The following is a 23904-nucleotide window of genomic DNA, read 5'->3' as shown; positions in this document are numbered from 1 at the left end:
TTGTTGAGACCAGGGTAAAAAACTAAATCACCTGGGCAGAATATTATCCTGGTCTCAACCAAAAAAATGTAAGGGCATTGCTTTAAATTATATACATACCATAAACTACAGAGTAGAATTTCCTCTGCCCCACAAGTTCAGGCTCAACTGTCGATGTCGAGAAAACCACAGAATTTTGTTGTGTTCCTCTATGTACTGCTTGTTCAAAGTTCAACACAACTTAAGTTCTCACAGCTTACCTGTCGATGTCGACCTTAGAAAACGGTGGCTCGCGAACATACGCGAGACTGTTAGGTCTCTAGCAGACATTTTACCAGCGATCAGCTTATTGAACCTCAGACAACAAATGGTAAGCGAAGGTTAGTATCTGGTACGGTGCCAGTACTGTTTGCCTGGAATGAATACACTATTCAACGACCGCGGCCCAGTGTGTGGGAGAGGAGAGAGAGACCTGTTGATGTTGTTGACGCTGAGCCCGTGCCTATCGATATAACGATGGATCATGATTACTGTGACGTTCCTGAGCCATCATCATTAGACTTGGCTTGTGCTAAAATATAAGATCTCTCCCATGAAGTCGAGGAGCTGAAGAAGCAGCTACAGGAGGTTCAGATTCAGCACGATTTCGGATTGCAGAGGTTTGCTGGCTCCGACGAGGACATTAGATTTTACACCAGGTAAGGTTAAGCCTCATGTTTGCTATAGATAAAACTTAAAATGGTTAGAAAACAGTCTACATAAACATTGACTACATACTCATATAGTGTAACTGTGTGTGTGTGTATATATATATATATATATATATATATATATTAGGGGTGTCGCAATATACCGGTGTTGACGATAATCGTGATATTCAAAGCATGAAATATCGACATCGTGTTAATTTAGAGTGTGACAATATACCTGTATTGGCGATAACCACAATGTTTAAAATGAACAGGTCTCTTATGATAATATGACACGTAAATACTCCAGCGCCAGTACCAAGTTGGCCTCTCAGGTGGCTGTATTGCACCCGCTGACACCTATCAAATAAGAAGACGACGCTGCGCGCACCCGCGCAGCTAATCTGAGAAGAATGTCGTCTGAGCGAGAGAGTGAAACACTGTCCACACCCGAAAAAAATAAGCTCACAACATCTCCTAAAGAAAACATCTCCTTAAAAGGGGGTCGCACACCGGACGAGAAGCGCACGTCTTTAAAATTCGAACGCATTATTCTCTATGAGTGTACACACACCGGCGGTGCATAAGGCGTCTGTCCGCGGCGGTGAGATAACGGATGCTCTGAGGTAAAGTGTTCAGATCCCAGACTCAGCAACTATTATATTTAATTGTACAGTACAATCATAACATAGTACAGACAGACATTATCTTCATTTCATAATGTCCTTAAACATAACAATATTGCTGGCCATAAACTGAGAAAGTGCACGTCCGGTGTGCGATACCTCGAGTTGTCCTAGACGCATCGTGGCGATTCTCGTCCGGTGTGCGATACCTCGAGTTGTCCTAGACGCATCGTGGCGATTCTCGTCCGGTGTGCCGCGTGTGCGATCCCCTTAAATCCAATCTGCAGAATGTGTAGCCACCAACCTTTATACCCATCTCCGTGTCCATCACTCTGCGGATTACACCATTTTACAGAGAGTAAATTGCGATTATTTTACTAGTCATGGAAACGTGACATTAACCTGTTAACAGTCGGTTTCTGTGATCATATATCCCATTTCTTTACTCATCTTATTTTTGCATTTGTACTTGATTTTTTTTGTTCAAATCTGCTATCTGCATGACTTGGCGCCTGCGCAACAGGTTTAAGAGCTTTTCAGTTCTTCAGGAAACATTCAGACAGTGTTTCGCTTCCGTTTGAAACCAGATAAACTCACATGCGTCTTCCTTCACAAAAAATTGCCATAGATTGAGTATACAAGAAGTAATGCATGTGCCTTGTGTTTATCAGTATCCTTATGTTTGTTGTGTAAAAAAGAAAAGCTATAATCAACCCCCCCCCCCCCAATATTCTATAGATATCGCGATATATCCATATCGTGAAATCTTTTGGCCACAATAACCGTGGTGTGAAAAATCTAACATCGTGACAGCCCTAATATATATATATATATATATATATATATATATATATATATATATATATATATAGCATACACACTGTATATGTCACGGTTCATGGATTCATTGACTCTCCCTCGCTATGTGTGTGCGTGTTGAGTGAATGGGCGTGGCTCATCAGCTGGCTCGTTATCCACCGATCAGCGCCAGCTGTTCTGAATGAGGATGTCCTATTTATTGTTTGATCACTCGTCTTTTCTTTGTCAGATGGTTGTGGAGGTTCTCCAGGATCTGTGCTTTTGTTCTCCTGTTCCAGTCCTGTTTCCGTGTTGGTTCTACGACGCTTCACCGAGGATCATCTCTTCCACGTGGATCTGCATTCCGCTTACTGAGTCCTTGCGTTACCAAGTCTGCCCGAGGATTATCTGCCACTCCAGTCTGAGTTTGCCTGAGGATCATCTGATATTTCTACACTGAGCTCGCATGAGAATTATCTGCTATTTCTACACTGAGTGATTCCTGTGAATTCTGCCTGTCAAATTGAGCCTCTTGTCTTCTCTTTTTGACTGTAATAAATACCTATTCACTCGCATCTGAATCCTTGACTATTTTCTAGTGCCCCATGACAGAATATATATATATATATATATATATATATATATATATATATATATATATATATATATATATATATATATATATATATATATATATATATATATTAGTACTGTGCAAAAGTCTTAAGACATGTTCAAGACATTTGTCTCTCAGCTTTATGCTGGGTCAATGAGTGACAAGGAGATCTTTAAACATTTAGGAATAGCAAAACAATTGACAGAAGACATGGCAGTTATGGCAGACAAAGGCTTCCTAATCAGTGACTGTGTAAAGTGTACTGTCCACCATTCCTGTCCAAGACAAAGCAGATGCCAGCACATCAGGTGAAAGAAACACAGGCCATAGCACGACTGCGAGTGCAACGTGTCATCAGGAGGATCAAAGAAAATAAACTGTTTGATGGTGTCATCCAGCTTTCCCATACTGTAAACATCAGTCAGCGCTTTACAGCTGCATGCTTGTTGTCAAATGATCAAAACAAGGCATTAGTTAAGACATGGGTCAAATAATGTCCTGTCATTTCTACTCTTCAGTAAATAAACCAAAAATAGTTGTTAATAATTGACTTTTTATTCTTGACAATCCATTCAACTTTTATTTATAACATTTATTATACAACTATATAATCAAAATTTCTGTGGTTTCATTGAAATAGTTTTAAGACAAGACCTCTGAATAAATATTTGTAAAAAGTTAACAATCTCCCATAAAGATCACTGTTTGTACTGTACATTTACAATAAACACATTTTTATCAGTACTGCTGTTGTTTCACTGGCATTGTTTTTTTTAATGCGTTCGGCAAGGGACTCTGCAGAACTCAGGCCTCTGACATGGCACATCTCCCGAAATCTGGAGGCTGTTACCCTTGGTTTGCCAAGGTCATGCCACTCAGGACAAGAGCTTTGGTCACGTGTTGCCGCCTCAATTTTCTGAGCCAAATCTAATGTCATGTTCAGACTTTGTAAGTGTAAGGACTCTTCCTCACTACAAACAAATGTACATTCAGTTGGAGCTAGATAATATCCTTCTAGAGGCAAAGGAGGACTCGGTGGTGCATCATGTAGGGTGATGTATCGTGATGTTAACAGAGGCTGTTGGAAAGACAATGCACTTCCTTCCTGGACCATCTCAAATGCACTCTCTACAAGTGGCGTTTCAGCTGTCCTGTTCATGGTGGTAGCAAGTGACTCGTCCTCCAGGCTGAATTCTGCATATGCCTCCACAACTCTGAACATACAAGGATCTGGTAAAGGGCCCACCATCCCTCTGTAGAGTCCACTTCTGTAAAGATATGTTTAACATGAAAATTAATGTTGATAATGTTCATTTTTATATACATAATCTTTGCATTTCTATCTTCTGTAATGGTGTGGATTATTTTGAATGTCTGTTATGGACATGTTTAAAGCAAATGCCTTTTAAAAATATGGTCTTCATATTGTTATTAGCTATTTTTGTATCCTGTACATGTAACAAAAACCAAAAGTTTCAAAATGCCATAGCTGAACTTACCTCACTCCACCTGGTTCTGTACGATTTGGTACAGGTTTTGTGATGACCATGGAATTGATGGGTCCTGGTTTTACACCCTAAAGACAAATAAAAGTCATTATGGAGGAAATAGCTTAAAGCTAAAACTGTAAACAAAACCCTTCCACAATTGACATTTTCTAGACAGTGGTGTTCTCTTTCCCTCTACTATTCTGTGAACATACTGTGTGGTTCAATGATTACCATTGTCCGTGGTTTATGCCAGCTTTGCTCGGTTTCTGTGCAGCACAGCGGGTACGACTGCCATCTTAAGCTGAGAGTAGTGGGCAGTTTGAATAAGTAAAGCAACAGTATGCTTACACAAAGCAGTGTCGGCCACACACGAGCACTTGCTGTGCGTTACCACCACAGGCGAAGCATCCCGAAGTCCAACCTAAAAAAAAAAAAAAAGTATAATTACTAATAAGTATTTCTGAAAGTAAAGTAAAAGTTAGTAGATGTTAGTAGTATGTTAATGTTAGTAGAAGGCCGATTTCCCCTGTCAGCTTGTCTCTATTTGATACTGTAACAACACAAGTACATGACGTTAATGTTAGCTGAAAAAAACAAACATATAACGTTATCTGTTAAACATAATCTAGGTAGGCTAGTAGTCATAGCATTAAAAACTTTTCTTACCCTCGTAACCATGTATATACGAGGCGGCATACAATTTAAAACCCTTCTCCAGTTTGCTTGATGGGGCTTTGCTTGTTTTTTTGCAAACACGATTAACATCATTAACACTGATTTTCGGAAGATCCTGAAGACAGCGAGTGTAGGCGGTAACCATTGCCATAACCGGAAACGAGTGATATGTAATACGTAGAACGCGGAAGTAGTTGTGCAAATAGCGCATTTGGCAGGCCTGTCCGCCTGCTGGGGTCAGAGGTCAGATCTCTTCGTTTTCGGTATGTATTTCTGCTCAGCATCTTCAAATATATGGTTAATGATACACACATTTAAATCTTACCCTTTCCATGTAATATTTCTAATCTAAATTAGATTAGAATTTCTAAATTTAAAGACTAATAAATTATAATAAATTATACTAATTAATTAATTTGAAGAATAATAAAGAAAATATGCATTGTCCCTTTTAAAATAAAATAAAGAATAGGCAGTTAGATAAGCAATTTATACTTTAAAATAATCTACACATGACATTTGTCAGGCCTGGGGTCAGAGGTCAGATCTCTTAAAGTTTTCGGTACCTTTCAAAATAAAATAAAAAGGTGTCCCTTTTACAATTTTACATTTTGAAAACAGGGTAACAATGTTTCCCCTGGGCAAAATAAACTAAACTATATAAAACATCTCTCATTACAAGTGATTTTTTTTTAACCCTCACAAACTACATTTCCCATAACTCACTGCCCGGACTCATCAGCGCATTCACCTGTGTGTCATTACCTTGTTTAACTCACACTATAATAGCCTGGTTTACACACTCACTCACTGTGAAGTCTTGCTTTATTCGTACTGCATTTCTGAGCGTTCTGTTTTCTTGTCTCTCGGTTTTTGGATTTAATGCTCTGTTCACTGGATTACCCTTTTGCCTCTGACCCTCGCCTGTTTTGTTTGCCTGATAGTTTGGACTGCCTTCCTGTGTTTGACTTTTGCCTGTGAATTGGATTACGTGTTCGGATTTCCCTTCTAAATAAAACCACATTTGGATTTAACATGAGGTAAGTTCAGTATTTTGATTGGTCTATTTATAAATAATTAAATAATTACACTGTTACAATTCAGAATTTCAAATTGGTTACTCTAGTAATTTAATTATCTTAATTTTTTTTTCTTTTTGATACAGCATTTAACTGACAGTTAAAATATCTTCTATGCAGAGACAGAAGAGTGAAATTCAAAATTAATATTATCAGATCTCTTAAAGTTCAGATCTCATACGATAATCTGTCTAAAACAGATGCACTTGTTTGCAGGACAGCGAAAATCCTTCCTCTTCGGAGGAGATCATAGGTCCTATTCTTCCTCTTCACCGTCCTATTTTCCCTCATCCTCCACCACCACCCTCACCTCCAAGTCCCGATTTCCCAGTTCTTCCTCCTCAGGAGGACATCATTGATGATGAGGCAAGACATATTCAATTCTAGGCTGTCAAACTCTCCATGTTTCAATTGTGTTTATTTTTCATTTGATTTTTCTTTCTCTCCAGTATTTCACAGACAACGAGGAAGAAGGGGATGACTAATCATTTTAATAAAAAAAGGGAAAAAATAAATAAAATAAATATATTAAAATATATATATATATATATAATATATATATATATATATATATATATATATATATATATATATATATATATATATATATATATATATATATATATTTGTGTACATATAAAAAAATGCATATCATTATGGTCTACTCTTCTCGTTTTTGTTTTTATATATATAAATTTAATGTATTTTCTGTGTATATTCTAATAACTACATTGCAAAATAATTATATACAATAAATAAATGTTAGCATGTGGCAATATACTAAATGAGAACGATGTTATTATTTATTTATTTTTACTTATGTAGCAAATACATTTTTAAACAAATGATTTTTTTAGACTTCAAACATGTTATTCATTAAACTAGTTCCTCAAAGTGAACAAAGGGGGTGAAATAAAAATACATCTTTATGACAACAATATAGGAATGCACATGACAGGTAATTGCTTAAAAGATTTTATGATCAGCATTACAGTGTATTCAAATGTATACAGTGCATTAAAGTTTTCTGCCCAGCATTTTCAAATATAGGCATATGGTTAATGCTTGCAGTCTAGCAGAAATTCATTTTTATTGTTGCAGGCATACACCCTCTCTCTCTCTCTCTCTCTCTCTCTCTCTCTCTCTCTCTCTCTCTCTCTCTCTCTCTCTCTCTCTCTCTCTCTCTCTCTCTCTCTCTCTCTCTCTCTCTCTCTCTCTCTCTCTCTCTCTCTCTCTCTCTCTATATACATACACACACACACTGCTCAAAAAAATTAAAGGAACACTTTGAAAACACATCAGATCTCAATGGGGAAAAATATCATGCTGGATATCTATACTAATATGGACTGGGTAATGTGTTATGAACGAAAGGATGCCACATCGTTTGATGGAAATGAAAATAATCAACCTACAGAGGATTGAATTCAAAGACACCCCGGAAATCTAAGTGAAAAAATGATGCAGCAGGCTTGTCAATTTTGCTGAAATTTCATTGCAGCAACTCAGAATGGTACTCAGTAGTTTGTATGGCCCCCACGTGCTTGTATGCATGCCTGACAACGTCGGGGCATGCTCCTAATGAGACGATGGATGGTGTCCTGGGGTATTTCCTCCCAGATCTGGACCAGCGCATCACTGAGCTCCTGGACAGTCTGAGGTGCAACCAGGTGATGTCAGATGGACTGAAACACAATGTCCCAGAGGTGTTCTATTGGATGTAGGTCAGGTGAGCGTGGTGGCCCTTCAATGGTATCATTCCTTCATCCTCCAGGAGCTGCCTGCATGCTCTCGCCACATGAGGCCGGGCATTGTTGTGCACCAGGAGGAACCCAGGACCCACTGCACCATCATAGGGTCTGACAATGGATCCAAGGATTTCATCCCAATACCTAATGGCAGTCAGGGTGCCATTGTCTAGCCTGCAGAGGTCTGTGCGTCCCTCCATGGATATGCCTCCCCAGACCATCACTGACCCACCACCAAACCGGTCATGCTGAACGATGTTACAGGCAGCATAACATTCTCCACGGCTTCTCCAGACCCTTTCCTGTCTGTCACGTGCTCAGGGTGAACCTGCTCTCATTTGTGAAAACCACAGGGCACCAGTGGCGGACCTGCCAATTCTGGTGTTCAATGGGAAATGCCAATCGAGCTCCCTGGTGCTGGGCAGTGAGCACAGGGCCCACTAGAAGACGTCGGGCCCTCAGGCCATCCTCATGAAGTCTGTTTCTGATTGTTTGGTCAGAGACATTCACACCAGTGGCCTGCTGGAGGTCATTTTGTAGGGCACTGGCAGTGCTCATCATGTTCCTCCTCGCACAAAGGAGCAGATACCGGTCCTGCTGATGGGTTAAGGACCTTCTACGGCCCTGTCCAGTGCTGCGTTCCAGTCCACTTTTAGACACGCATTTGCGAACTTCCCTAAGCACTTCCCCTCGGGGGAATCCCTGCCGCCATTTTGAAGTGCGTTCCACTTCGTGAAGTGGACGAGGGAAGTTTATATGGACAGATCCTTGTTCCCTCGATTTTGACCGAGGGAGCGAGTCTACTTCAATTGTACACTTCAGGCACCTATATGTCCCACAATGCAGTAAGATTGTGAAGTCACCACAGATCTCGTCTAATCACCACCACAACAGACAACTGTATGATATATTAATTCGATTTTTTAAAATTTAAAACAACCCATACACACATATAAACATTTGGATGCTGCATTAAACAAATTCTTAAAGGGAAAAAAAAATGTAAATAATAAATCAACTCCATAGTTGATTCCAAGTGATCAAGGGCTTAGGACGTTCCAGTTCAGCCCATTGCAGTTTCCGCCAGTAGTGGGCACTCATGCAACGTAAGCAATGACGTACATCCGAGTGAACGAGACGGAGGGAAGTTAGCGAGTGAAGGGCATGACAATTTTGGACTGGAATGCAGCATCGCTCTCCTAGAGTAGCTGTCTGTCTTCCTGGAATACAAGGAACTATCAGTAGTGACACTGACCCTAGCCAAATGCAAAACTGGTGAAAAACAGTCCGAAAAGATGAGTAGGGAAAAAATGTCAGTGGCCTCCACCTGTAAAACCATTCCTGTTTTGGGGGTTGTCTCACTGCCCATCTAGTGCACCTGCTGTTAATTTCATTAACACTAAAGCAGCTGAAACTGATTACCAACCCCCTCTGTTACTTAACTGACCTGGGGTGGGTTTCCCGAAAGCATCGTTGGCCAACTATGGTCGCAAGTTCCGTCGTTACCAATAGAGTTCAATGGACATTGCGATGAACTTGCGACCATAGTTGGCCAACGATGCTTTCGGGAAACGCACCCCAGATCAATATCCCAGGGCCCGTATTCGTAAAGATTCTAAGAATCCTCTCAGAGAACTCTTAATTTAGCTTAAAAACTTTTACGTGGGAGTCTTAGCTTAAGAGCGATTCAGGGCCGATCTGAGAGCAACTCTGAGTAAGGAAAAGACAAAAACTTTCATATTAGTAAGGAGGCGGAGTTGACCCCGTTGCTATGTATGACACAATCTTTTGAAGACTGTGATTGGTTGGTTGTCCAAGAAGGGGAAAAAAAGTGATTTTAAGTATAGGGTCTATTCTAAGCCTTCACTTAAGAAATTACATGCATAATTTTTCCTATTTGACCTTTTTTTATTTACCATGCTGTTAATTTCCTATAAGGTATTTGCTTGGCTTAGAATGATAAAAATGGTTCCAGTCTTTCCAATTACACTGATTGCTGGCATGTCTATTTAAGTGGTGGTTTGAATGTTGGTTTTAATGTATCAAACATGGAATTTTCCCAGTTGCCAAATATCGTAATGTAGTGATTACTTTCATTTCAGGCGCTATGGCATTTCTGCGCTGTGTCTGAGATATTAGCGTGTCTCTAAAAAGATCTGTCACAAACATGATCCCTGCACGATCTAATCTATAGCATCTTATTAACTCACTGTCATCCATTGTCTGCAACACATTTCTTCTCCTTCGTCTTTCTGCCATTTTCTCCTCTGCTAAAGAAACTCTTAAGCCTCTTAAAAGTCCTCGTCTGTGCTCCTAACAATTTTGACCTTAAGACCTCTTTTAAGGGTTAAGATGCTTTCTGAATTACTTTTTTCTTTACTAGGATTTTTTCTTTAATTTTAAGAGTAAACGCCCACATTTCTAAGAATTTTCTAAGAATTTTGTCACTAGGAGCTACTCTTTGCATTAAGATTCTTTATGAATACGGGCCCAGGAGTTTAACTGACTTGAAGCTATTCTCTGATTAAAAAGTGTTCCCTTTATTTTTTTGAGCAGTGTATATATATATATATATATATACATACAATAAACATACAGAATGGTAATTAACCAAATAAGTATGGTTAAATTAAAGCTATATGTTTGCCTAAAAATCCTAAAAACTATGCTGTATTTCTTATATTTCTGTATTTCAAGTAAATCCTGCTGTACATCACACACACACACAATTCAACACACTGATGAACATACCATTAATTATGCAAAGTTATATAATTTGTGAATTTTTATTTTGATTTAACATTTATTCTCTTTCAACCATATGCAAAGCATGCTGGGAATCTCGCATTCAGGCGTGCGGCTTTCTATGTGCTATTTCTGTTGGATTAGAAAGATTACATAGAGAGGCAGCCCTCTCGCGTTCTGAAGCGCGGCCGCCATTTTGAATCGCGCCCGCTGGTTTTCGACAAATATCTCCGCGAAAAAAGCACCAAAAACCATGAACAATGTACCATTCTTTTCAGCTAGATTAGACGTTTACAAAGAGCTAAGCAAACGATGGATACGTTTCTGCCGTGGGTTACCGTCGCATCCAGGCCCAGCCATAGGCCCTCTTTCAGCGCCTAACACACGTGATTGTTTATGTTTAGGGAGAAGATGAGTGCCTTTTTTGTTGTAATTTTAATGAACATTTATAACTGAAAACAGCTAGGTGATACAGATGATGATGATGATGATGATAATAACAGTGAAGATGACACATGATGACAGGTAGCCAAGGAGAACAGGCCTGATGAGACATGCATAGAGAGACATATGCCTATATAGACATGCAATATTTATTATTTGTGCTGACATCATTGCATGTATTTAGGTTTGACAGTACGTTCATATATTTTAATGAGTTTATACTTGAACTCTAAAAGAATCCTTTGTTTAACAATGTATTTGCTATTTCTGCTTTAGTTTTGTATATATTTCTCCATGTTTTGTAATGTAACCTTTGCTTGTTAATAAAATGCAATTTACCTTAACCTATAATCATTTCATTTTTTTATTTTATTAGTAGCCTACCATTGCAATTATCCTATCATTTCACAGATTACATATTTTTTGGACGGGTCACGGGAGTGGGGGTGTTTCATTAAAAATATTATTATTAGTGGTTTTTTTTAAAATATTGTGATATATTATTACAATTTAAAATAACTGGTTTTCAATTTATTATACTATAAATTATCATTTATTTCTGTGATGCAAAGCTGAATTTTCAGCATCATTACTCCAGTCTTCAGTGTCACATGTGACATCCAGTCTATCACATGATCCTTTAGAAATCATTCTAATATGATGATTCACTATCAAATTTGGAAACAGTTCTGCTGCTTAATATTTTTTCATAACCGGTGATACTTTTTTAGGATACTTTGATGAATAAAAAGTAAATAAAAAAAAAAAAAAAGCAGCAAATGTTTGAAAAATAGAAATCTTTTGTAACAACAATATACACTACTGCGCAGTAATTTGGGGTCAGTAATTTTTTTTCTTTTTTTGAAATAAATCAATCAGTGGCGGCTGGTGAAAAATATCTTAGGTGGGGCTGTCATATTCAGCCAGTTTCAATAGTCTGGTAACCATGGGAGTATTAGGCCTACTTTCTGCCCTTGGTATGTGTATTGTGCTTTGATGTTTATTTTGTTCTATTCCTTAACCCAGTCCCAGTGGTTCTCAAACTTTTTATAGTTGTACCCCAAGAGGCTTTAATATCCTTCTGCGTACCCCCACTCTTCAGTCACACCTTTTTCAGTAAGGGACAATATTTGCCCCCTTAAATCGAATTTTTTCAAGTGCATTTTTACCTTTACAAATACCTTTATACAATAAATAATGCTTTGAATAAAAAAATAAAAAAAGTTAAATAGATAAATATGCAATGATGGTAAAAACGAAGAGATGCTTTTAAATATTAAATTAAAACCGCCAGTAGTTGATGAGTGTAATGGAAATTTTACATTTAGATGTGTTTTTTACTTTCAGATGTGTGCAACTTGTGTTAACGTTGAACATTTATTTTTACTCATTAGCTTATATGATTATATTTCTTTAAATGCTTAAGTACATTATTAAAGATATGTAACCAAGTTTTAGAAATGTATAAGTTAAGATAAGCTTGCAGGGACAAAATGTTCTGGGTTAGAAGACTAAGTAACAAAGAGACACTGGCTGCATCCGAAACCGCATACTCAATGAGTAGGTACTTAATTTCAATAAGTACTTACTTAACGAGCGCTAAAAAAGTAGGTACTTTATAGCCAGATCTCGTTGAGTATGAATGCGAACCGGACATCTGCCATGTTGACGTTATCATGTGACCTACGACGCGTTATCACACGCGCGACAACTTAAAAGATTTGAACGACACGTTTAATTCATCTATCCGTAAATATCTTGATATTGATTAAACTTGTTCATTTTGTGGTCTTTTTGAAGAAACTGCTGCCCATTTATTTTGTGAATACATTTAGGGTTGATTTAAGTTATTTTATTTAACCCTACTAATGTGATCCACCGTTTTATCCTTAACGATATAAATTTATTTTTATTACGGAATCCCAAAATAGTCATCTCTTGAATATATTGTTAATTTATTTATTTTATATCCAAACATTTTCATCCACAAGCAAAACTGCTTACTGCTTTATGTTTTCCTCTTTTTCTGGTTGAATTTAATAACTCTCGTTTCATCCCTCAGGCCTAGGCCTATAAATAACAAAAAATGCATTTTTTAAATGTATTATAATGAATTATTTAAGAAAATATATATTAAGATATTCAACCTTGTAGGTTCTTTTTTCCTGTGTAAATAATCTCATATTATGTATGCAAACCATATGCAAACCCATGATATACCTTATAACATCAGTAACTCGACAGCCCTACCTAGAATAGTTTTCCTCAGCGTTTGTAATGTCTGCACAAAGGGCAGCTGTGCGAAGATTCGCCTTTGGAGAAAACTGTTGATTTTATACTCGAAAAATGTAAGTATCATTACTATAAAAAATTTATATTACCCCAGAATTAATTGCATTGCTATCCCACCCCAAAATATACAATAATAACAATGATAAATGCTGACTAATAATTAATTATATTACTTTTTACTGAAAATGATATAATTCAATAAAACAAAATGTAATGTATGTCATATGACATAGCTATGCATAATTGAATACACTCTAGATGTGTATATAGTGAACATATCTACATTTTTATTCAAACAATCAAATAAAGCATTAATTAAATTATTATATTTTATTTACTGACAACAATGAGAAATATTAATAAATTAATAAAAGAATGAATGAGTCACCATCACACAATAAACAAATGCATATACAAGTCAACACATGAAACAAAGCTTTATTCAAACTACAATCATGTATGTATGTAGACTACAGGCGCTGAACCCCACATCCTTCTGCCGTCTCAACACAGCAGTTCCCATTCTGCGGCTTTATTCTGATGAATCAGCTGACCACCAGAGGTGAGCCGTGCCTTCATGCCAGAGGTTGTTGCGTGATGTGTTGTGCTTCACAATCTGAGGCAATAAGGGCAGATGGAGTGATGGAGGGACTCATAAGGACAGGTGGAGGGTCTCATAAGGGCAGGTGGAGTGATGGAGGGTCTCATAAGGACAGGTGGAGGGTCTCATAAGGGCAGGTGGAGTGATGGAGGGTCTCGTCCATGGCACCATCTCCAGGATTCAGCTCTGTGCTCCTCATCCTCAGTGCTCACACCAGCCTGCTGACATTTCAGATCCTACAAAGATGCACAAACATAACACAAAAGCAGTCATTTTAACCGCACAATGTCATTTGATTTCAGTATTAATTAGAAGACAAAAACGCTTTTTTTCACAAATGCCGCCATCATCTTCCCTTGCAGGTCCTGCTCCACCACAGAAGATCTGCAGCAAATGCACAGAAATCAAGAATCAGAAAAGTGCTGTAATAGCTCTGTTTGAAATTACACTACAGAAATTAATAATAACAACAACTATTTCAATATTAAGTTGTAGTTTATTTTAAGTAGTGTCACTCAAAGCCTTTGATGGCAGCATTCAGCTTCATGAGCCACTCTCCACCGGATAAACACACATCTGTTCATCTGTCCCTGTAACATCCAGACAAGATTCACATTACCATTTATGAACTCAACAACATTTACATGTTGAGGTTGTTTTAACTTTTTATCCAACATAAATGTTCCTCAATTTATCAACAGTAATGGACAAATAAAATAGATAACTTATGTTTATTACTTTATAGATTTGTTCTACATAATAGCACACATTCATCACTCAGATGTCTATTTCATGTTGTGATGTGCTCTTCTGCAATACTTACTGAAGATTTTCCTGTCAGAAAATTTTCTGTCGCAAGGGGAATGCCACAGTGTGTCTACGTTCAGTAGTTTCTGTCGTCGTCGAACTTTGTTACCGTTCATATTTGGTGGTATTCCACTCCTAATAAATATATGTTCCTCATTCAGTTCATAAACTGCTATGGCAGACAAGAATGTATGAATCTCTGGCCAGAGAGGGGTGTGTGGAGAGTGTGAAAGTGAGTGTGTGAATTATGGTGTTCAGAGACATAAATGATGTCAATCAAAACAGCTGTATCTAAACAGATTAAAATATACCCAACAAAATAATGGCCATGGATGATTTTGGCTAACTATCCTGAGCTGGGTTATTGTTGTGGCAGAAATAAACAATGCCACACGCGCAGCGTATAACTTTGGGAAGGCAGAGAGCAAGCAAGCTTGCCATGTCCACCCCATATTTAACTTTTTACAGGATGTCATGATGGATCTCAGCGAACAGAACTGATTCTGTTCCAAATGTATATAAAATATTGTCTTGTTACTGTTTAACATGAAATTTTATAGGTCTCATCAAAAAAGGACGACCGGGCAGACAAGCAGATGAGTCTGGCGACATGATACATGTTGTCACTAACAAAAATACATAAGGTCTCCATTCACAGGTTGTTCTTGTGGTTCACTCCACAAACAAGGTCCCATCTGGGGTGCAGTGACACCTCCGTCCAAGCATCTCGACTTAAACTACACCAACCAGCCTCAGCAACCCCAAACGCAAACGCCAACGCCTGACAATGCAACCCCAAACGCAAACGCCAACGCCTGACAATGCAAAGCATCAAGTGGGGGATCAAGGATGTGCTAGTAACATTCCTCCCTTGCCAACGAGGGAAAGCCCATTGCGACGGTTCGCAAAGAATCACCCTGGTGAAGATGGAACGTCCATGGGGCAACGAGATGATCAACACATCTGGAGGAAGATGTGGACCAACTAATGGTTTAAGCTTAGCAGAATAATTAATTTTGTGTGATTTTTATTGATGTTTTATTTGGTTCAATCAAACTATACTGTAGGACTGAGTATTTAGATCTTATGATTTGAACAATTACTGATGAATTTGAAAATATTTCAGGTATATGTAAATTGGAAAGAGGAAAATGTCCTAATTCTGTAGAGTATAAGGACTCTAAATAGGTACATTACTGTAAAGATAATAAATAATCTAGGGACTATTTTTGAAGAAACTTGAGGGGTTTTAGAACCCTAATTCAGATATCATAGATGCTAAGAAATGTAATAGTTGTAATAGTTGTTCTCTAATGAGAGAATGGGTGATAAGTTACTTTGCCAGACTAGGTCCGAATAGATAACTGGGTAGGTTTCTATAGCGATTAATTGATGACTAAATTAAATATTTTTTAGGTGTTTCCATTTGTTAAAATAGTAAAAGAAGTTACCAGTGTGATTATTGAAATGTTCCTTTCATGTATTGTCTAATGTCTGTATTTGATATCTGAGAGGTGACTGCGGGTCTAGTCTATCTAGGAATGCAGTAACAGTACTTGCTTATTTAGCCGGCTTCCAGAAATGAAATATGGACTTGTTTTGTTGGGGAAGGTCTTCAAAGTGTTAAAATTATTATGTAGGGGGCACAAAGTTAAAACCAAGACCAAGAGAAATGTAACTCAAACATGTTAAATTTAAAAACTAAAATGAATCTAAACAGTTAAGACATTTCAGTGAAATAGAATATTTGCTCAAAGCAAAATTCCAAAAAGCTTTTTTAATTCAGAATGAAGTTACAGATTTAATGATCTGGATCAATGGATCCATTATGAATTATTCCGCATTGCCAACAAATAGAGGCAGGACATGTTATGTCCATCAGTTAATTCTGGGAAAATAGGACTGTAGGAAGATAGGTAATTAAAGATTAAATGGCAAGACCTGGTTTGAGCTGAGTTAATTTTAAAATTAATGACATTGTTTGAAACAAGATAATACAATTATTGATATTTGTGTTAGGGTTTAAATGAAAATTATAGAACTTTTTTGGTTAGATTTTATTACACAGATCATTAAATGGATCTGACTAAGTAAAACAATCGCCTACTTGAATTAAAAGCTAGCAAAATAAGGTTAAGAAAAATGGTTAATCAGCAGTATCAGCCTGTTAACCCCCTGAGGTCGGCTATCGCGCCGGCGCGAAAAAAAAAAAAAATTACTTTTTATCTTATATGCTTGTGTTATACATCAATCGATCCTGTTAAGTGTGTATTATTTTTGTGTATACTCACAATAAAAACAAAGTGTTGTGCTTTTCGCCAAATAAAGAAAAATAAACATGATGCGAGTTCTGCCTCCTCTCTGTCATTCTGAAACGCGTCCGAAAATGATCGGTAACTCAGCGAATACTTCTCACACAGACACGTGAGATATGTCTTTATGAAGCTGGCATTCTCTTCTTTTAAGTGAAGTAATTAATATAAAAAACAAATGTTTTCAACTCATGAAATCCGTTTGAAAGCAAGGAGAGGTGCCATTTTTTTCCTTCTCCCTCATTATCTCTAATAAGCTGAGGCCGCACCACCCCCGGCACTATTCACATGGTAAATAGTTTAGGTAATCTCTGCTTCGCACACGCCCCCCGATTAATGCCTTGAAAACATGAAGTTTCATCAGATCAGGGGTGCGTTTCCCGAAAGCATCATTGGCCAACTATGGTCGCAAGTTCATCGCAATGTCCATTGAACTCTATTGGTAACGACGGAACTTGCGACCATAGTTGGCCAACGATGCTTTTGGGAAATGCACCCCAGATTCACTGATAATTCATCGTGTTTAGAGAGGATGGCTCGTTTCTCCGGTAAAGACGCCCTTCAGATGATTCTGGACAGCGAGGAAGAATTCACCTTTTCCTCAGAGGAAGATTGTAATTCAGACGAAGAACGGCAGCATTTTCAAGAGCGAATTGATCCCGCAGAGGATACAAGTTCAGAGTAAGTTGTTTACTGTTATATAATTCCTTTTCTGATAATATAGATCTTTATATATATTTAATTTCTGAATTTTTTGACTATATTTTCCCTAGTTTTGGCTAGCTTTTGACAACTTACAGGAACGATTGCCTTACAATATCCCTAACATCCGTGGAACTTATATGCTCAAGTGTAAACTTTTTTTTAAATGTGATATTGCTCTTTAAACATATTTGAATATTAAATATATTTCACTCAGTTTTGATTAGCTTATGACACTGATTAATGCTAAAATACTGCATTATGCATAATGTAGATTGTTTGCGAATATCTGCTTATAGGTTATATGTGGTTTAGTGCAACTATATTTCAGCCTCCGGTAAAATATGTGATACTGTCTAAATACATTATATTTTTTTATAAATGTTCTGGTTTTGGTTGGCCTATGACAGCATTTATCATGCTGCAGATGTTTTTGAATACAGACTGTGTAAATGTTTTAGTGATGTGTCGTTCGCGAACGATCCGTTTATTGCGTGCTTCACTAAATGCGTGCGGTCTATATGGCCCATCAATGGTCCATAACCATCAATTGCTCATCAGTTTACTTTGAATAATGTATGCTAACAGTTTTATTTTATTTTTTTAGGAATGTGTCTGCTTCAAGCTCTCCTTCTCCAGCACCCCGCAGAGGGGCACGCAGGTGTCGGTCAGGTCTCAGTGCGATCGAGAATCATACTGAGTAAGTACATAGACGTAATATTTTACAGATGAAATGTAGCCTAATTGTGTTTACATCATAATAATATAAAAGTAGCCTATACCTATTCTTGTGTGAAATGACAAAAACCGTTGTCTTTTTTTATCCATGGCCATTAGTGATTGATAATGATAATACAAGTTCTTTTATTGTGTTATCAGCATTTTATTTTTTTAATTTTTTTACAGATGTGACAATGAACATGTCCAAGCACCTGTCCCGAAGAGAGCGAAGGCTAACCAGCAGGCATGCAACAGGCAGTCCACTCTAGCATGGAAAACAGAGACTGATGTTGACATGGTTCCGCAGACTGTGCAATTCTGTCCTGCACGGGAAATTGGACCACAACTGAGTTCTGTATACTCACATTCGCCCATGAGTCTATTCAAACAATTTTTTTCAGAAAGTGCTGTGTCAACTTTGTGCCACAACACAAATGCTCAGGCTGCCAAAGCAACTGCAAAGGGCTGCAAATATAAATGGACAGATGTCAGCATCAGTGAGATGTACCGATACATTGGGCTGCTGTTCTACATGGCCATGGTGAAGGTCAGCTCCATCAGCGACTACTGGCGGCAAAGCAGTGTTTTCTCCGTACCATTTCCAGCTACAGTTATATCCCGGAACAGATACAGCACCAAAGATGTGTGACTGTGTTCAGATGTGTGTGCTCTGCTGACCAACTTCCACTAACCACAAGCCTTCAGAAATCATTCTGATATGATGACTATTTTTTTAAATCAATGTTGGAAACTCTTGTGCTGCTTAAGCCCTATTCGCACGGGATTAGTATTACCCCTGGACCTCTGTAATTAAGAAATTACCCCCTGACGTCTGTGTTTTTGGTGGCTCATTCACACGGGCAAATAAATGTCCGTAATTCCCTCGAGTTTACGGACTTTACAGCGTGCGCCCACCACTGATCTATATAGAATGACTCATTAGCCTATATAGATCAGTGGCGCCCACCCATTCACACTTCAGTAGCTGAACGTGCTGAAACGAAGATCGCGCTGCAGTATTGCAATTAAAAAAAAAAGAACTTATTTAAAACCAATTTATTAGAGAAATATATTATATATATTATAGAATATAATATTATTGTATAAATATATAATATATCTTCTTTTTCTTTTATTCTTTGTCCATATTTACAACAAGCCTGCCTGAAGAAGGTATTATAAATACAGAAACGTCGCGATAGGCTTGTTTTTCTATTCATTTTATTTGGTTTATTTCATTTTATATCATTTTTACTCTTTCACACTTTGATTTCTTGAGATACTTACAGGATGGACGTCTTTAGAGGCCATGTGAGACAAATAAATGCTCCACGATACAGACTACTAAGTTACACTACCACAAAAAGCGTCCAACTTTCCAAAAGAGCTTCCATGTTGCGCCAAAATGCTTAATTTGACGTTTCCATGACAACGGTCCGAGTTGAGCTTCCGGATCACGTCTTTACTGTAGTTTGTTTTCTCTTTTGCAGCACTTCATAGTTTTTATTGGAGAAAAACTATAATCGGATTGGAGTAGAGCATATCGAGATATTTTATTGTTAATATAGTTTTAATACAGACGTAAAATGGACTGTTAAACGGCCCATAATGGTTACGTTCTTTAGGAAACGATAGGCTCACAGAAAAACAGCCCAAAACACAGACATGGGGATTCGCACGGGACTGGTATTATCAGAGGACCCCTGTGTTGGCCGAAATACGGTAGGTAATTTTCGGGGGAATTTTTACAGACATTTTTACAGACATGGCAGATTCGCACGGGATAAAAATCACAGACGACCTCTGCGATTATTACAAATTACCGGAGGTCCCTAGGTAATACTAATCCCGTGCGAATAGGGCTTTAAGCCCTGAATCTGCCATGTCTGTAAAAATGTCTGTAAAAATTCCCCCGAAAATTACCTACCGTATTTTGGCCAACACATGGGTCCTCTGATAATACCAGTCCCGTGCGAATCCCCATGTCTGTGATTTGGGCTGTTTTTCTGTGAGCCTATCGTTTTCTAAAGAACGTAATAACCATTATGGGCCGTTTAACAGTCCATTTTACGTCTGTATTAAAACTATATTAACAATAAAATCTCTCGATATGATCTACTCCAATCCGATTATAGTTTTTCTCCAATAAAAAACTATGAAGTGCTGCAAAAGAGAAAACAAACTACAGTAAAGACGTGATCAGGAAGCTCGCCTCGGACCGTTGTCATGGAAACGTCAAATTAAGTATTTTGGCGCAACATGGAAGCTCTTTTGGAAAGTTTGGACACTTTTTGTGGTAGTGTAACTTAGTAGTCTGTATCGTGGAGCATTTCTTTGTCTCACACGGCCTCTAAAGACGTCCATCCTGTAAGTAGGCTATCTCAAGAAATCAAAGTGTGAAAGAGTAAAAATGATATAAAATGAAATAAACCAAATAAAATGAATAGAAAAACAAGCCTATCGCGACGTTTCGGTATTCAAAATACCTTCTTCAGGCAGGCTTGTTGTAAATATGGACAAAGAATAAAAGAAAAAGAAGATATATATTTATACAATACTATGATATTCTATAATATATTTCTCTAATAAATTGGTTTTAAATAAGTTCTTTTTTTGAATTGCAATACTGCAGCGCGATCTTCGTTTCAGCACGTTCAGCTAGTGAAGTGTGAATGGGTGGGCGCACGCTGTAAAGTCTGTAAACTCGAGGGAATTACGAACATTTATTTGCCCGTGTGAATGAGCCACTAAAAACACAGACGTCAGGGGGTAATTTCCTAATTACAGAGGTCCAGGGGTAATACTATTCCCGTGCGAATAGGGCTTTAGTGAGCATAAGAGACTCTATAATACAGACACCAAACTTTTAAATGTTAGTGTATATTTTCCCCAATCTTCCTAGGTTATACTAACTGTTATGTCCTCGGATTTATTATTGTGTGGGATGCACTCTTTTCTCTCTCCCTTCTCTCTCGTGCTTGCTCTCTCCGTTGCTCCAGGTTCTATCACTTGCCTCTATCACTCTCAGCCCCTCTCTTTCTTCCCTCAACACTCTCTCTTCCTGTTTCATCGTAGTCCAAGACTTTCAATATGAGCATGTGTTTGTTTTGACGCAACTGAATGTGTGTTTCAGAGCCATTGTTTCTAGAGGCCTTCATCCACAAACACTTGAATGGACGTCACTCATCATGATAATTTAATTAGCAGACTCTTGACAAACGCATTTAATGAGTGCTCTCCAAAGCCGACCTGATCCTCTGCCCAATCCACAGCGGCGAGCTTGCCGTAGAGACCATAAACATAGACTCACCTGTCCAGACGGAGTTTTTTTTTTATGCCGGTTTGTGCTTGATAATTAGGTCAATGACGTGACATTTTTTTTAAATTTCCAGATATTTAAATATATAAAAAATGCAATTCATAGCTGTAATGACTTATATATGCATCTTCTATGATTAAAGTTATATTAAAAATTTCTGAATTTACATGCATTTTGATATTTTTTGGGGGGCACAAGTCATTTGGTTCAAAAAACAAAAGAAGAAAGAAGAAAAATAAAAACCTGCAAACCCTCATAACTGCGTGTTACGGTTAATGAGTATCTTCCAATGTCATGTGCTGCAACTCCCTAAAAAAGTATGAAAACAACATAAATAAAAAAAAATACATTTTGAAGAACTATGCACATGTTTTAAACATGTTTTTCTTATTTATTTATGTGGATGCTTATTTGATATTACCTATATAGTGTTTAAAATGGCACTATATGTGAGTGCACTGTATTTAAATGAGAGCTTTTGTTTGCAGTACGATTGTGGAGTTCCCCTCAGTCTGAGGTCGTTGGGTCAAACTGGGGCTATGAAAAAGTCTTAATTACTCACCCTGAGTGGAATGGCCAATGAGGCGGCTCTTGTAGACGTTAAATCACAGCAGCTCACTCCAACTCTCTGATGCCTCCATTAAATTGATCCCAGTGGGACCGACTTCCTCAGTCTTCCTCACTAATGTGGAGAGCACAGGTGTTTATCAGATGCTGGAGGACAAAGGAATCCTGCTACATCTTGCATCTTTGAAGAACTATGCTTTCATCCACAAGTATTGGCTTTGCGTTGGAATAAATCCTGAACAGCAAAACGTACTTTTTATATACTAAATTACTAAAATTCAAACTGGTTTACACTGGCCTTGTTGACAGGAATTAAACCAGGATGGGCAAAGGCAAAATAACAGCATCTCCAGTCTGCCCAGTCTGACTATATCTACATTAATTAATAGTAGTAGTGCTGCAGTAGTCCACATCCTGTTGATCAATTTAGTGTCTACCCTGCCAGAGCAGCAGGTCAGGAACCTTAGGGGGTTAAATGACATAATATTTAGAACAGAGTGTTGTATCCCCCTCCTGCCTGGGGATCAGTTTGAAGTGGAGGTGGACAAGATCCATTGGACCCCAGCAACGGCCCGAGCAATGTTGCAACGTTGGCTCTGGCATTTAAACTGTTGAAGGGGCCTTCACATCAGGGTCCCGAACCTGAAGTAAATAAAATGGGTTCTGTGATAAACTTATCTCATTGTTTTCATTTCACACCGGCACAGGTTAGGTTACTGGATAGGGGTTTATCATTTATCCCTTCTCACTTAGTGAAAAAGGTTGACAGGAGCCCGTTGTTAGCAGATTTGGGTCAGTTTCATAACAAGATAAAAAGGGCAGTTTATTTCGGTCCGAGTACTGATTTTGACGTCCAAAGCCGACCATTTTGCGAGAGCTCGGGGTGGGTACCACAGCCCCAGAAATTGCCCGGGAGAGTATGGGATTTCTTTGAGAGGAACTTGGAAGGGGTCCAGGTAGCCTTATCGGGAGCACAAGCACCAGACCTAGCGTTAGAGGAATTAGCTTGCAGACGGGATATTGTGATTAAACCTGCAGATAAGGGAAGTGCAGTGGTGATTATGTGGTACGTTATGTGCAGGAGGGACTGAGACAATTAACAGATGAGTCCTTTTATTCCAAGTTGTCAGCTCCCATCTTTATGGAGTTGGTACCCCGCATTAAAAGAGTAGTGGATACCTTACTGAGGACAGGTGCTATTTGTAAGCGACAAGCAAATTATTTGTTGGGGGAAGTGAGGCCTAGGCCCAGGCGGTTCTACTTACTTCCTAAGGTTCATAAGCCTCTGGATAAATGGCCTAGCCCCTTCATGCCTCCCGGTCGTCCGATCGTCTCGGACTGTGGAAGTGAGAGTCACAGGGTGGCAGAGTTTATTGACTTTTATTTGAATACCTTATCTACCAAGCATTTTAGTTACATTAGGGATACCTATGACTTCTTGGAAAAAGTCAAGAGTCTGAGAGTGCCACCTGATGCATTCTTGTTCTCGCTGGATGTGGAGAGACTTTATACTAACACTGAGGGGGACTTCTACCTACAGATTAAAGGGACGGCTATGGGGAAAAGGTTTGCACCAGCTTATGCAGATATATACATGGCCCAATGGGAGGAAACTGTATTTCCTAAATGTGAGAATGTCCCTTTATCATACTTTCTAGACGATGTCTGGGGAGTGTGGGATGGCAGTCGACAGGA

The 23904-nt window shown here is 38.2% G+C and overlaps 1 long non-coding RNA gene across 1 annotated transcript in view; it reads right to left on the bottom strand.

Moving 5' to 3' along the window:
• Nucleotides 1–13904: 13904 nt before the first annotated feature.
• LOC311081627 overlaps nucleotides 13905–23904 on the bottom strand; it is a 525325-nt gene continuing 515325 nt past the window's right edge. The window contains exons 2-3 of the long non-coding RNA XR_014605957.1: nucleotides 14298–14372; nucleotides 13905–14018 (exon numbers count right to left, since the gene is read on the bottom strand). This is a non-coding gene — a long non-coding RNA (uncharacterized lncRNA). The remainder of the gene's footprint in view (nucleotides 14019–14297; nucleotides 14373–23904) is intronic.

This window comes from Abramis brama, assembly GCF_963993115.1.
Source record: "Abramis brama genome assembly, chromosome: 4".
Classification (NCBI taxonomy): Eukaryota; Metazoa; Chordata; class Actinopteri; order Cypriniformes; family Leuciscidae; genus Abramis; species Abramis brama.
This window is presented reverse-complemented; position numbering and strand designations above follow the sequence as displayed.